The sequence below is a fragment of the Lampetra fluviatilis genome, chromosome 29 (assembly GCF_964198595.1).
Source record: "Lampetra fluviatilis chromosome 29, kcLamFluv1.1, whole genome shotgun sequence".
Lineage (NCBI taxonomy): Eukaryota > Metazoa > Chordata > Hyperoartia > Petromyzontiformes > Petromyzontidae > Lampetra > Lampetra fluviatilis.
The window spans coordinates 7,596,057-7,612,895 of record NC_136303.1 but is presented as its reverse complement, the minus strand read 5'-3'; the positions used below and the strand labels follow the sequence as shown (position 1 = coordinate 7,612,895).

Here is a 16,839-nt window from a genome sequence, read left to right as displayed (position 1 = left end):
TATGGTAGGGAACCCGAAACCCCCACACTGATACAACTGGGCATACGTCCACCGGGCAAGGCATCCACTGTGCCGGTTCCCACGCAGGTGACCCTAGACCGGCTACGAGAAGCTTGAGAGCCCGCCATAAGGCGGCCAACGAAAGGCTGCGAGGTACACAACCGCCACGTGACCCATGGCGGGAAGGAGACAGGGCATGGCTTCATTGCCCTCAGGTGCCCGTGGGCACGTCGCCCAAGCTGCATCGCCCATGGCGGCATCCCGTTGAGGTCGTAGATGTTCAACGACCCCAGTGTGTTCGCTTTCAAGTCGGGTGACGTCGTTGGTTCGTACGCCCGTGACGCCTCAAAAGAATTGTACCGCCACGTCTCGATGCGTCATCTCCCATCCCGGAACGGCCTGTGTTGGATGCGTCCAACGAGCTGGTCACATCGCCCCAAGCGGATGTGCGTCGGGAGTAGTCCTCTTCTGCCCACAGGATCGCGACGACCAACGCCCCAGGACAAGCCTACTGGGCCACCGCCTGAGTCCGGGCCGCCAGACACGCCGCGAGCACGTCGCTCGTCATTAAAAGGACATTTGAACAGGGATGGCCCGGCCGGGGGAACCCCCTTCCAGAGGGTTACGTTCAACCTGAAAGTTACGACAGTTACGTTCCCACGTGACCCGCCATCGGTACACCGGTCGTCATGGAAGCGACATCGCTCCTTGTCTAGTTCTGACCCGGTTCGCGGGGATGGGCCAGCCGCAGGAACCTGCTCCCGGAGAATTACGTTCCATTGAGGAATGTGGGATCAACGACACGACGGACCGCTGCGCCGTTTCTATCCTCTGCGGAACAGACTGCACTCCTCTTACACTCCTACAAATTGTTTTTCTTGTTGTACTCTTGTTTTTTTTTCTTGTTGCTACCTGTGCCACGGGTTCGCGCGTTACTTGAGTTGTATATGAGGTCAGCCGGGACAGCTGGGTTTTTAATCACGGGGGGGGGGGGAGTAATGTAGTGGCGTGACGCGCGGGGTTAGCAAAGAGAGGGTGCAACTGAGGTCGCGAAGAGGTAAGCGGGGAGAAGCAGTGATTGAGTGGGTGCATTTGGGGACGAACAGGTGCAAGCATCGAGACATGGCTTAGGCGCCGCAGAGGCGGCAGCAATTAGGAAAAGCATTAATTAAGTGGGTGCAATTGGGGACGGGCAGGTACGAGCGTTGGAACACGGGGCAGATGCCGGAGAGGCGGGCGATGGAGGCGATAAGAGAGAGAGCGTGCTGGAGGTGCCGTAGAGGCGCCAGCTTAATGGGGGGTAATTGAGGACAGGTTAGCGGAGTACAGAGTGAGAGGTTAGCGGAGTACAGAGTGAGAGAAATATTGGAGTATAGAGTGAGAGAGATAGCGGAATGGGGAGTTCGGAACAAGGGTGTGTGTATGTTAGTGTAAGTAAGGAGCATCCACACTGGATGCAAGATAAATAAAGTAACACAGGAGAAAAGCTAGGAGTGTCAGTGTGAGTACTTCACTATACGTGTTTTTTTTATTTTTGTAAATTATCGACATTCATTTCTTTCCAAAAAATAGTTTTACTTCATGCCCAAATGAACATTGAGGCGTTGCGCATCCACCGTTTGCAGCCCTGAGCCGGTGGTGAACACTCCACCTTCCTATGATGCGGGGAGTTGAACTCGCAATCAACCGATTGTGAGACGGTTGCTCGACTGATTTTATAAAGTATCTTAATTTAAAAAGAAAGGGTAAAAAGTGTAACTCTTTAAATCCAAATTTCTCAAAGTGCCAGCTACGCTGAACGGAGCGCCGATATTCAACCTAATTTCCTCGCCCCCACACGCGGTATCACATCATGTTCTCTTCTTGAGCCTACACCACAGAGAAGATAAGATTACATGTAGATAATTTCTGAATGAAATCGCAGTACCGGCACAAAAAACTGGGTGGTCTAAGTTACGAAAAAAATACACCAAAAGAACACGATGCCACTGTTGAGACTCATGGCGGTAATAACTCGCGTGATAATTTGACACGAGGCGGCGCAAGTGGCGTCGAACAAAGCGGCGCAGATGTCGGTAAGAGCCAGCCACACTTAAGTGCTTGCCACTACGTGCCAATCGGGAGACACAATCTGGAATGGACAATGCACTCCGGTTTAATCGTCTCCACCATAGGAAATAAGAGGCCCGTTTTGTTTGCAGAGCATCATGTATGTGAGCATATACTCGCGGTGATAAAACTATTCCAATATAACCCATTTAAGAATTGCACCGACCCGCATGATAATACAATTATGAGTGTTTAACACGGCGTGGTTTATTTATAATTTAACTCTCATTTTTTACTTTCGCCCCTTCCAAATTGCTGTTTAGTTAAAAAATGTAAGTGTAAGATCTCACCAAATAACCCTCCTCAAATCTTGCGAACAAACAGCACTTTTTAAAATTTCAAGCATCTTCTAAAATATTTATATATGTCAGAGACGCCATGGATTGGTGGTGCAATCTAATTACGTAATTACGTGCACGCATTCAGCGTGGCCGGGGGTGGGTGTGTAAAACGCTGGCGCACAGCAAGCACCCCGTGCTATCAGCCAAACTCTCTCTATCTGGTGTCACCCTCATAGCTCAGGGTTGATGTCCCATGACAGACGCTTTCCGCCTTTCGCGATCATCAGCATCTCTCGCGGAGAGAGTCCCAACAACTGTCTCACGGTGTCCCACTAACTGTCCCACGTTGTCCCACCAACTGTCTCACACTGTCCCACCAACTGTCTCACACTGTCCCAACTGTCTCACACTGTCCCACCAACTGTCTCACACTGTCCCAACAACTGTCTCAAGCTGTCCCACCAACCGTCTCAGGGTGTCCCACCAACTGTCCCACGTAATTTTCTATGCTGTGGATTTCAGACCTGATGATGATGGCTTGTGTAGCAGTCGAAACGTCGTGAGAATTTAATTGTTTTATATTTTTACTAGCTTTACTACCCGGCTTCGCCCGGGACTTGGATTGTCGACGCCCGGCCGCCTTTGTCTTCCCAGTGGCGATGTTCACACCACGGTTACTCGTTTGAGGCTGAGTAGACCTAGGGGAGGCCCAGGACCGGTTGAAATGATCGTCACAGGTGGTGGTAGTAAGTGGGAATCGAACTCGGGTCGCCGGGTTCATAGCGCAGCGCACTAACCACTACACTACCGCTCGCCCCACACACGCGCCCCCCGTCCATAGGTACACATACACGCGCTTGCTACAGACACACATCTTTAACGGTGCGTACGGCAGTAAACGACAGGAATAATAAAGCAATGCTGCGCGAAGAACGTCTTAGACCTGCAAGACATTAGTATGGCACTTTACTCACGGAGGGTTGGGGGGGGATGCGTGATGAGCAGGCACACTGCGTTACGCTTCCGCACGCGCGGGTCACATGACAGATGTGACGTCACAGCTCACTTGCCGTGCAAAATATATGCATTATTGCGCCCCCCCCCCCCCCCCAAAAGAATACCAAAGTAATGTTTTTATAAGTTTTGCATGGTGTACATTCAGGAAAGTACCCACATGGCAAATTTCACGTTTTTTGCATGTCGGGAAGTACGCTAAACATTTTCAACAGACACACATTCACAAATTTCCCTTTTTTATATATATAAATAGCAGTAAAACCCGGCGTTGCACGGGTCTTCACGTGTTGTCTGAGTTGGAGGCTTTGTATTTTGTGGTTTGCATGTGGACGCGTTCGTAAAAACAAAGTTTTTCACTATAAATTCTTTATATGCGTGGCAGCGAACTTAATATAAAGGATTTAAAAATATATTCGCCTGTGAAGGACGCGGGGATCGATCCCGCGACCTTTGGCATGGGAAGCGAGGGCGCTACCAACTGCGCTACTCCGCCACGGCCTCGATGAACGGGCCAATCGCAGCGCTAGGAAAACCAAACGGACCAATCGTGTCTCGCAAATCCCTCACATTTCGTCCAATGAAACTGCGTATGGTCCGGCGACACACAGACACACACACAGACAGACAGACAGATTTGCGATTTTATATATATAGATTATTGTATTATTTCCCTTCTACGTGACTTTACCGAAAGAACCAAGAATATGTCCCACATCCCACCAACTGTCTCATGCTGTCCCACCAACTGATGCATTACCTTCCTCTACCCCCCCCCAATTTCCACATCAGAATCATCTTCGTTATTACTCCAGCCGTTGACCCCCTTAGACTATGTCCCGTATAAGCCACCTTCCTTGTCAGTATCGTACTTGTAGTCATTCCCTCTCGTATCTTCTTTCTTCTTATCAAACCAGTTCGCCCTTTCACTTCTCCTCCAACACTACATCTCAAAAGGCATTTGGGCTCTTCATCTCATCCTTCCGCATCACCCATGTTTCACTCGCGAATCCAACTGCACTCCATGCAATATCGTCATCCTCACTTTTACTTTTATTCCTGTAATTTTAAGCAAAATTTTGTGTACGTTCACTATACATGCATTGCAAATCACGCCTGTGGGACTTTAGTTTGTTTTAGTATTTTACACACACAGAAAGTGGGTTCACGTAATCCCTGCAGCCACCGGAGACTATGATATTCCCCAGGACGCTCAAAAAACAATCGATTCTTGAAACAAATCTTGATCTCAAAGGTTCACGTGAAGGTTCACCAAATCGCAAGGGTTGCTCATCGGTGCATGCCTCAATGTACAACGGGAAAAAGTCCATCTGTAGGCTGGGTTAAAGTGGCAGTGCGCACCTAATTACAACTAATAGATCGCACCGTGGTACTCATGGAGCCGGAGTCATGTATACGAGCAGACTGTGTACGAATTATGACGTCAAGCTGGCCCACGGGACAATATAAAAACTGCTTTTAGTGTTTAGTTTGTTGTCCTTCCCCGGCACCTCCGATTAGCACGGTTGGCTACGTACGGTGCGAAAGTTCGACATACATATTCTTTGGGTCTTTCGGTAAAACCACGTAGATAAAAAATTTATAATAAAAATAATAACAATATCACGACGTTTCAATCGCAACACAAGCAATCGTCATCAGGTGAAAATATAGCGGGAGAGCTGCTGAGGCAGGAAAAAATATAATATCATATCGAAACGTCGTGATATTGTTATTATTTGTATTCTTTTTATATCTACGTGGCTTTGCCGAAAGACCCAAGAATATGAATTCCTGCAGTCACGAAAGCTTTAAGTCAAGATTCTACATACATACCAAAAAGGTCAATTTCCACCAGTATGCATCGCCAGAGATCAAACGTGAGGCCAATGGGACAACAAAGACAAAGATCCACCCCCCCCCCCGTATAGCCTTCATAGACTGCTGGGACCGGTGCTGTTAGCGAGCACCGATGAAGGCCGGCATTGCACACGAGGGAGTTCTAAATAAATTCCTTTTCAATCTAGATTTAAAAGTGCATTGCTCCAGTAGCTTCCTAATATCGGAAGGAAGAGCGTTCCAGACGGCCGCAGAAGCGCATCTGAACGATGCAGTGACCGTCTTTGTTCGACGGCTAGCCAAAAGCCGTTGCGAAGATGACCGGAGTCCGTGTGATGATTTATGATCCTTGACAAGGGTTTATGCTCCTTGATGATACTTGCAGTGGTCCATGCTGTCTTGTTAACATGCGGGACTGGATGTTCGATAACAATGTGCATGCCTAACAAATGTCAAAATGTCAAATTTACGAAGATGAAATTTTATTATTTCCGTTTAATTACGAAAGACCACATTTAAGATAAAGCAAGGAAATGGAAATTTAAGAAGGCCACTTGCACTGATTATTTTCTTTTTTCAGGAAAAATGTAATTTGCTTTTAGCTCCATGTGATTTTTCTTTTACGCAAGGGGGAAAATAATTTCATAAACCGTCAAATTAAAACTTGAAAGTTGCCTTCAAACAGCGAAATGTATTGGTAACCAAAGGTGTTTATTTATTAGCCAAGCACCTGAACATGTTGAAGCGGACATACATCAAGAAGATGGAGCGAATTAATCAATCCGTGTGCAGGTGCGAGATCAGTTTCAAAATATTTTCTTATACTGTAGGAAGCCCAGTAGCTACAAAGCTCATTTTCGCAGACGTTCAGCAGGGTGGACCGTTGCATTTCAGGATCGCAAAAGGCGTCACCTGCTTGGGTAGGCCTTCGTCCAGCAGTTAATCGACTATGGCTCACGACGACAATGATGCAGGAAGCGATAACGACAATAGTGGCGATCATTCTGCTTTGTGCTTGCACACACCAGTGATGGTGTGCCAAATCGTAATATTCATTTGGGAGTCATTTTTAAGGGGTCTTGAACAAAATTACAATTTTAAAACGCACCGCTGTCCTGCGCACTCGCACATCTTCCAAGATGTCTGGCCAGCGTGAAAGCATCGGCTAAGAATACCAACTTCAGACGGGCTTCTCTGAAGATTCCTCTCGTTGGAGGCCCGTCTGTAAGCAGTGGCACGAGCAAGGAATTGGAGGGCTGTGCCTCTACCCACTTTTTTTTTTCTATTCTCTCCCCGCAAGGTAGTTGACGCTCCGTGTCCTAGCTGCTAGGAATCCTCGGCATTTGGCGGCATCGGCGATCTCCCAAGGCAGCGGTGGTGCCAGCCCAAGGATCGGCAAACCAAGAAGAGACAATTTTGTTCGAATTCGGTTAAAAACCCAATATTTCAACAGCCGCGAATACAAAGACGGTGGGCCCCTTGATAAATAGCTGTCACAAAGCGGTCCTCGAAGAGCCACACGCGGCTCTGGAGCCGCAGGTTGCTGGCTCCTTCGCTAGCCCCCATTGGGGCAACGAAGCGGAAATCACGTTTCGGTAACGTCACGTCGATGCCACACATCGTATGCCGGACAAGCTACGTAATCTAATTGCATCACAGATGTGTGACATTATTAAAATAAACGACCGATTGCAATTAAACGTTGTTTCGGTGTTACTATAATTATGGGATTTTTTTCAGTTTGTAAGGATAATAAAAATAGTAGACATGAGATAGAGTCGTAGTAAGATGAGAGAATAGAGACACGAGAGAGGGTGAAATGCAGTTATATGAGAGAGCTGTAAACAGGAGACAATATAGGGATGACAGACATGAATATATTTTGTTCTGTTTATTGTAAGGGTTTGAATTCTAACTGATATTTGGAGCGCCTGTATTTTTTCCATTAATCCAGAACCCCTTGAGTTACTGAAAGCACAAAGCTGTTGCTTAGCTCGATTATGTCTAGTGTCATCCAGTGCTGCTGGGTCACTCTCACCGGATACCTACTAACGAGCAAGACGCCGCCTTCCGTCCGGCAAGGCGCTCCAAATCGTGCGGGAAGATCACAGAGCAGTCCTCTCTGTGTGCATTAGCCGCGACTTTCCTGCATAATTAAGGATCGCGCCTCTCCCTGCAGACGCAAATGCACACGCCTGCCCTCATGACCCGTTCTTGTTTGTTTCCATTCATGGATATATGTGTGTGTGTGTGCGATAGTGTGTGTACGCAGGCGTGTGTATACGCAGGCATGTGTGTGTGTACCAATTCTAGTGCGCGTGTGTGCAAATGAGTGTGTTTGCGTGACAGTGCGTGGGGGGAAAACAGTGTTGGGAGTGACAGTTTCGTGGTTAGAGCACTGAGCTCACAGGCATAATTAGTGACGAATGTCTGAACCGGTCCCAGGTTTCTCCTAGGTCAATTCAGCATTAAATGAGTATCTACAGTGGCGTCTAAACGACAGCACTAGGGAAGACAAAGGTCGCTGGACACGGTATTGGCCACAACACCCCAGTGCGCTTGTTCCCATTTCTCTACGGTAGCTCCCCTTCTAAATTAGCTCAGCCTAAAATGCGCTATGCAGGCCTTAATGGGTGCTCTATTAGAACAACACTTGGTCTACATGGTCTCTCAAGGCTGAACGGCGGAGGGAGATACCATTGTGTATGTGTGCGTGCATGCGTGGGGAGCGGTAGTGTAGTGGTTAGCAGGCTGCACAATCACCAGTGATTTTTATCTGAACCGGTCATGGGCTTTCCCGAGGTCGACTCAGCCTCAAATGAGTACCTGGTGGGGGTGTGTAAACATCGCCACTGGGGGAGACAAAGGTGGCCGGGCACGGTGTTGGCTACCCACCCCCTCGTGTGCCATGCCGGCCTTTATAGGTGCTCAATAACAGCACTTGCCTCCACAGCCTGTTACAGGCTATACGGGGGATCTTTGTCTATGTCTTGGTGTGTGGACGAATGTTATGACAGCGACGATAGCTCTGGGACTGCTCGCTGGGATGGCTAAGTGTGAACAGCAGCAGCAGCGTATTAAGACAGAATGTGAATCCAGTTCATATTTGCACACAAAGACATTTTTGCTGCCTTAATGAAGTGCATTAATGTCAGAATTTCTCGCAATTAAATGTTGTTTTCATATAGTATCTCTTGTTGATTTGGCAATTAGCCACTTTGCAGCTCGGAATAATAATGAGATTTATTATTATAATATACATTTTAGATTCCCCCCCCCCCAATTTGTATCCAGAATGTACAATCGGGGTCATGTCATTAGAAGTAGTATCCATATCCTTCGCATTAATGAATGTCCCACCGAAGCGGATTTCGCAGAGCTACCTCTGAGATCCCTTGAAGTGACCTCTCGTCCACACACAGTAGAGGGGCAGCACTCTCTCAACCACTCTGCATACGAGAGCGGGGTTCTTTGCATAACATTGGAGACGATATTTTATATCTCACGGCTGGAGTTTAGCGCAGTTAAGTGCAGAACCAAATTTAATGCGATTGTGTTTTCTTTGTGCAGTCATTGGCAATTGGGCTGAGACCATTGCATTAAAAGATGACAAAATATATATATGCCCTCGTGATTTTTCATGTCCAGAGTCAGCGCTGTGGCTGCATAGTGAAAACACCTTATCCCCTGCTGGTGAGCAAGGCTGCTTTACAGCATCGAAGCGACTCGCTTGGCATCTCCAGGTTGACACAACACAAAACCTGTCCGGAGGTCTGGCCACCAATGGCCATATTTATGGCCTCTCTTCCAAAGCCGAAACCGGCTTGCCATGGCTATCGTAAGACATCGCTGTCATACCCTGGTCACTATTGAAATAACAGATTTTGCATCTCAATCAGACTCTCGTCTTAATAAGTACCAGTTCACGCACTTTCCAGCCAGTAGCAGGGCTGCATTGTCAGTGTGGTGACCAATGTGATGACCAGCGTGGTGAAGTGTCGGTCAACCAACCCCCATCACCTCCGATTAGCGCGTTTGGCTACCTAAGGTGTGAAACAAGTTCATGATACCTGCACAATGGATTGAGAAAAGGGCTGTACCTGGACATATAGCAGCCTGCGAGCAATTTATGAGCGTGTCGAGTTGAAGCTCTCAGCCCATTCACCAATGTTGACTCCCCCACAAAATGTTACTCATTACCGACACCCGAGGGATGATGGGCCGCGTGAACCCCCAACAAGGATGTGAATAACGCAACCTTCTGATCGTGAGTCGCTTGCTCTACCACTGAGCTACCTAGCTTATGGAGGATTTTATCGGATTTCTTGCTGGATTGGTGTTTGAGGATGAACGGAACAGGGCCTCTGTACTCAATACAATTCAAGCGCGAGTTGATAACGTGCACTAGTTTGTCTCTAACGAGGGGGGGGGGGGGAGGGGATGCAGGCTCACTGGTGCAGTATTGTCTACAGCCAAATAATCAGCCACTTAATCACATTGCTAAACGAAATTTATAAATATGTGGACACCACAGGAGCTGATGTGTTAATATTATGAATCTACAAATTAACGCAACAGAGAATAACATTGGGACGAGAATTATATTTCCGTTCACAATCGAGAGAAAGTTTGAAACGGCGATAATACCAAGCCAAACATTTTGGCTGAGTACACGGGGTTAATTGAATTTGATTCATTACACGGAGCATGTTGTGTCTTATGTGTCCACACCACAGATAAAACCAAAGGGCTTCTGTCAATTTGAAAATCATTACGCTTTAATTTCAAAAGACCAATTTAAAGTTTTTCGAGAGGATGTCTTCATAATTTGATTTTAACAGTTTAAAAGCAAACAAATTTTAATACGTATTTATTTGCTCTCGACGGCCAAAATTACCCCACATTGTTTTGGATTTAACATCACACTAACACACTGAGCACGCTGGCAGTAAATTATTTTTCTAATCCAAAAGTGAGGATGTTTCTGCCAAACATTTCAGATGATTTCATGCGCAGTTTCAGACTTCTCGGATAGCCTCAACAATTAATTAACAACACAAAATCTATTTCCTGTTGTTCGCGTATCTTTCAAAAACTTTTGCCCAATGCACTGAATGAATTTCAGAAATCTATAAGAACAAATCCCCCCCTTGCGACAAGAGATACAACATCGACAGGCAATGTGTCAGTTCCCAATATCTCTACCCACTCTTGTAATTATCATAGTAAAAAAAAAAACATATGCGTAATTAAAATCTAAACAACTATGACTCGGATCTAGTTGCCGTGGAAGGGAAACCCTGCAAATATATAGAAGTGCCATCATCATAACCATTTAGGTTTCCACAAGATGCCATAAGCTCTCATGAATCCGCTATGCGAAAAAGACAAAGATCCCCGAAATAGCGTTAACAGAGTGTTGGGGCAAGTGCTGTTGGCGAGCACCTATGAAGGCCGGCACGGCACACAAGGGGAGGGCGGGTGGCCAGCACCATGCCCGGCCGCCTTTGTCTCCCCAGTGGCGATGTTTACACACATCACCGGGTACCCATTTGAGGCTAAGTCGACGTAGGGAAGGCCCAGGACCGGTTCAGATAATCGTTACCGGTGTTTAGCGTGAGCAGGAATCAAACTCGGGTCACTGGGTTCACAGCACGGTGTGCTAATCGCGACCATAACGCTCCCCACTATGCAACAACCCATCCCAACACCTGCACCCAAACCGTTACAAATTACTAAACATTGTCTCATATCTACATACTGAAGGCTTTGAGAATCACTCCAGTATTTCTGTAAAGTTCTGAAGGTTTTGGGGGCGAGCACACTATGACCCATTCTTCCAAATATAACCCAAGGCACCTGTGTTTGTTTAGAGAGGCAAATGAAGGCACAAGATGTGTCTGAGCAGGTGACATTGTTCCCATCACCCAGCAGAGTGGAAAGCAATCACGCGGAATGTAACCAATCTAATTAAATCCGGAAGCTAAGCAGGTTTGAGACTGGATAGCGCTCGGATGGGTGACCACCGGGTGGACAACAGAGAGCAGTGCAGCAAAATCAATTGTTGTAATGTACTTCTAAGCTCGCACGTCCAAGCTCCTCATCTTCACTAACCCGCACTAACCAGTGTGGTTGGTGGTGTGCGGTCAAATAATCCCCCACAACTTACGTGGAGAGTGGGGGAGGCCCTAGTCCAGCAGCGGGAACGCCAAGGGCCGTACGGATATACTTAGGCACGGAATTAAATTCACTCTCTCTCGTTCTTTTGGGTCACACTCGCAAACGTGCGTACCAATAGCATTCCCACAGATACAGAGTGTAAAAACGCAGGCTTGTAGATCGTTATTATAACATAATCTGGCCTGAGACAGCGCGCTACGGATTCCCAGACAGGTGCCGCCCACGACAAGGAGCGAGCGAAGCATGCTTGCCCATGCGGAGGGCGCCGTGGTACAATAAAAGCAGACTGCGATGAAATCACCGATCTTGCTGATATTAGCCAATCAAATAAAGGGGGGTGTGTCACACGACTACTCGATCCAAATTATCGCTTGCCAATTAATAGACTGCCAATTAATCCCTTGCCAATGAATAGACATTTTGAAGATTGTTGCCCGATCAACTTTGAGCGACTGCCGGATTGACTGAACTGAATCTATTACGATTAACCTCAATTCGCGACCCACAAGAGGCCGACATCACGCCTACTTTCTTCCATATATGGGCAAATCTCTGATCATTGATTTCGTCGGGTGTCCGATTTCATCGTATTCCAGCGTCGCCCCCTTTCTGCCGCGGCAAGTCCCCGTATGGCGAGAGCCAAAATCGGTACCACCAGGGGTAGCAAACAGTACACTTCAGCTCTACCGTAATCGTTGAGTGAGATATCTGGCCTGAGCTCATGGTCTTGGCCCCATGGCAATGATTGCCAGTGTCTTGTATCTACGTATGTATGATGTTGAACCTCTTTCGCACCGTGCGTAGCTAGCCACTGGCTCGCAGCTGGTTCAGGGTCACTACTGGTACAGCCACATCTTTCACGCTTTCCGAGTTCGTCTTTCATCCGGTTTGTCCTGGAAGGTTTGTTTTGTCCGATAGTGTAAATATATTGGTAAAATGCCGCAGTGATGAGAAAATTACATTTTGTTCAACCCGTATAATTTGTCACCAATGGATTTAAATGACACTCGGATGACGATGCTGTCACCTGAACTTGGCCACCATCACTTCTTCCAACCGTGCAGTGATCATGCGCACGCAAGCGAACGAGCGACTGAATGAGCGAGCGAGCGTGGTGTGGTTGAGTGAGCGAGCCAGGGAGGTGAGCGACTGCACGAATGAGTGACTGCGAGAGTGAACGAGTGAGTTAGCGATTGATGGAAAGAGTGCCACGAGTGGTTTAACAAGCGTTTGGGGGTTAGCGAGGAAGTGAATGAGCAGGTAATTGAATGAGTGAGTTAGCGACTGGGGGGCAAGCAAGTGAGCGAGTGGGGCCCGAGTGAGCAAGTGAGTAAGTTAAAGAATGAGCTTGTTAGCAAGCAAGTGAGCGTCGCGGTGAGCGGATGAGTAAGTGAGCAAGCAAGCGGGTGGAATCGCCGTACGTGTATCCGTCAATGAGCAATGGTGTAAAATCCCCCGTTTGCACGTGCATTTATGCCGAATCCTGAGAATCCTCAGAATTCCGTTTTATCGGTGTGTTTTTTTTGGTTTCGCCCCGTTGCGGGCTCAGAGGGCTTCTCCCAAAGCCACAGGGAAGGAGCCTTTGAGGTTCCAAAAGGTCAAGTTGTTCCTTGTTGTTGGGCCAATAAACAGAGAGGCACGCGCTGCTCACTGTGCAAATGCTAAACTCCGCGGGTTCACAGGCCACTCTGTAACACAACAAACGGACCGCCCCCCCCGCCCCCCCAGCGCTCTCCCCCTTTCACCTGCTCCGGCGTGACGAGCCAAAGTGAATCACGCAATCACGCGCGCTCGGCCTCGGCGATGGATCACAATGGACGTTTCCGAGAAAGTGAGTGCGGCGGCAGCGGCGACGGCGGCGGCCACAGGCGCAGCTTTCCCCGAAGCTTCAGGATCCGTCTGTTTGTTTTATTTTGACGGCACGGAAAGGGGGGGGGGCTCCGGTCCAAGGCGGGAAGGGTGAATCAGATGACACTGCTTTGTTGTTGAATCGCGAATGACTTTACTTACGAGCGGGGCGATGCAGTGTCGCCGCGGTTAGCGCACTCGACTTGAAATGAGCCACCCGAGTTTAATTCGTGGGTACAGATAACATCGGTGGCGAGTGAAATCTTACGGGGTCCCAGACCCCCCTCTCTTCACGAATGGTGAAGTGTGGTCAAACAACTCCCCATGACCGACACGCCATTGATAGATTGACGAAGAGCTGTAAATTACTATAATTACTTACAAGAGCTGCCTAGACGTGTGCTAGCGTCCCCTACGATGCATTTCGCTAACATTTAAGAGGCTAATTTAGTTTTCGTTATCGTCTTACTTGCATGTTCGTTCATTGATATTTAGAGCAATTTTCTCGCTAACTACTACAGTGCCTGTTTAATGAAACACAACTTGTATTGTGCTGGATTAAGGCCTCCCAAACTGTCAAAGAGTCTTTGAGACACCAACTCATGAAATGAGGTTCAGATGTTCGTCACCGATGTTGGCCGAGAGCGGGAACTGAAGCATGATCGTCGTATTTGTAATGCAACAGCAATTTTTTTAAATGTCGTTTCAGACCGTTTTCAAGTGTCCACTTTGGGCCACGACATCGCGATATACAACCTCCCTGCCATTTGTGGGCAACATCGAAAGGACTTCACAACCCACTTCCACAACTGCCGGCGTGGGCGATGTCCCATAACCCGCAAGGGAACATGTTGCACGTTGCAAGCGGCGCAGATTGTAAAGTTGCAAAGACTAAATAAAAGACATATGGACGACTCATTTTGATTGAACAGCAGTTAAAATAATTTTGAGTGATCTCTATTCGTACTGGAAGCAAAGAAAAGATAAAAAGCGACAACAAAAAATGCTAAACATCATCACAACGTTGGGGGAAGGTGATATCGCGCTCAGTCACATCCCCGAAATCTGATGTCGTAAAATGATATCGCCGTAACCTTAGCAGTGAGTCACCAATGCGTGATGACCAGTGTGGTGAAGTATGGACAAACAACTCCCATAACTGATATGTCCTGGACAGATGTTCACACAGCAATGATTTAAATAAGGGCTGAAAATTAGTATAACTATTACACGTCTTATAAAATATTATTTCCAAAAAGAAACATTACTTTTAAATTTTAATGATTACAATCATAAATATTGACCTTCTCATGAGCCTATTTGCACATTTTAAACAAAAAAATATATTTTAACTGCATACTCTGACGCACAGTTCAGAAACACGGCCATAAAGGAAAAATACAGAACAAAAAGTAAAAATTGCGCAAAGAAGCATGGAGAGACGCACCCATGGAATTACCCTGAAAGACAGAGGAAGTCGTGGATTGGTGAACACACACACAGGTTAATAACATCATTCAAGCTACTAAGAACAGCACGCAGGATTGGGCAGGATGCCTCATGGCGAGAAGGGACAATGGACGATGCATGTACATATGTTGAACTTCTTTCGCACCGTACGTAGCCAACCGTGCTCATCAAAGGTGCGGGGGAAGGACAACAAACTAAACACAAAAAGCAGTCTTCTTGGTTCTTTCGGTAAAGTCACGTAGAAGGGAAATAATAAAAATAAAACATCATAAAATAATTCTCACGACGTTTCAGAGGCAACACAAGCTTCCGTCTTCAGGTGGAACCGTCACAGCACGATAGCTGTATCAAGTAAGAGAAATTCCAAGAAAACAGGCCTTGTATATATACTGGTTGAGGGTGGGAGGAGCCAAGGTAGGCCCTGGATATCCAGGTTCCACCTGAAAATGGAAGCTTGTGTTGCCTCCGAAACATCGTGATAATTATTTTATCATGTTTTATTTTTATTATTTTATTATTTCCCTTCTACATGACTTTACCGGAAGAACCAAGAAGATGAATCCCTGCAGTCACGAAAGCTTTAAATCGTAACAAAAAACACTTCTGAAGAAATGAGTTTTCAGTCGAGATTTATAAGTGAACAGCTCCAGTGGCTTCCTAATATCGGAAAGAAGAGAGTTGCAGATGGCCGCAGAAGCGCACCTGAAACCGCGCGATGCGGTGACCGTCCTTTGTTCGATGGCCAGCCACCAAGAGCTGCTGCTGCGAGGATGACCGGAGTTCACGCAAAGACGGTTTATGCTCCTCGACGCGATCGGCGAGGTATTGCGCTTTCATTTGTGGCAAGAAAGAGTTAATGAGTTAATGATGACGTCACTCTGCTGCTGCTCTATATAAGAACGGGAGACACAGCAGAGCCTCACCATTCTGGCGAATTGCCCGATGATGCTGGATGCAATTACCAGCGAAACGTCGTACTCAAATTGTAAATGTTGTGGTTTCACGCTTCAACACACCGGTGGGCTAAAGCAGTGAACTATTTGTCTTTTGTCAACGTGACACTTTTTTACTGATTGGCCGTGTTGGGTGGTGGAGGGTTACGACACATTTATAAATAACGCGATCTAAACCCAAAAACGTTGATTATGAAGAAACAATAACTATGATTAAGGATAATGGTGGAGTGGCAGCCAAGGTACGGAACGGCATCCGAGACTACGTCCGTCGAAGAAATGGAGCAGATAAATGAGTTTGTGTGCAGGCGCTGGGGTGCAACACTGCATCGCAGAAGTTGACCGACGGTGAGCCAACGACGACGACGACGTCACTGCGAAAGCGTACCGTCTACAACGCAGGGGGGAGCCTCAGCCGAGGCTCTTCGTGGGGTGCGACGCGGAAGTGTGAACCTGCGCCTGCTACGGCGTGCGACTTGCCGGGGCGGAGCAGCGCCGGCAAGGCAGGGCCACCCCGCCGCTGCAAGGCCACGTCACTTATCGCTCCACGTTTGACGAATGTTGCCGCTCAAAGGTCAAAATTCTCAGGCAACCGCCGTTTACAGCTCAACAAATTGAAACGTAACCTCCACTTAGCAGGATGCCTGGCCCAGGCAGCAACTCAGGGCTACCTTTTTCTGCTCCTGAAACGAGCGTTCTGCGCTGACGCATTGCAGGAGAGGGGGGGGGGAGCGGGATAGTGGGAGAAATTCTGATGAACTTTCAATTTCTTGACAACAAAAATGTAAACGTTGTCAGGAGTTAATATGCAACGGGACCACAGATTAAATTGTGCTCATCCCATCTGCTCACTCTCACCACTGCTGGCATAAGGACCTCGGCTTGAGGCAGCTCCAGATAGCCCCCTCGAGCAGGACTTCTGCCTACTCTTCCACACCGGTCAAACGTCTCGGAAGAGCTGGGAGTACACACACTCTGCCGATTGACTAACTGCGGTGGTGTAACCCATTTATACTGCTTGGTAGCCAGAGATGGGGGGGTGAGGGGGGTGTCATTTAATCAACCGGGCCAACAGACTAATTAAAACGTGCACACATTACTTACGTCCGTGTTTGTTGTGCACACGCATTCGCTTCCGTACGTCT

General features: G+C 47.5%; 1 protein-coding gene across 7 annotated transcripts in view; it reads right to left on the bottom strand.

Annotated features, from left to right (window-relative positions):
• The window catches only part of BCL9L (BCL9 like), a 170,943-nt gene that overhangs the window by 122,647 nt on the left and 31,457 nt on the right, over positions 1-16,839 (bottom strand). Inside the window, exon 1 of one of the 7 annotated variants that reach the window (XM_078870096.1) lies at positions 3,365-3,468. The exons of the other annotated variants lie outside the window; for them this stretch is intronic. The gene's annotated coding sequence lies outside the window, so the exon portion shown is untranslated. Of the gene's footprint in view, positions 1-3,364; positions 3,469-16,839 lie in introns of those variants that run through there. 7 annotated transcript variants of the gene reach the window in all.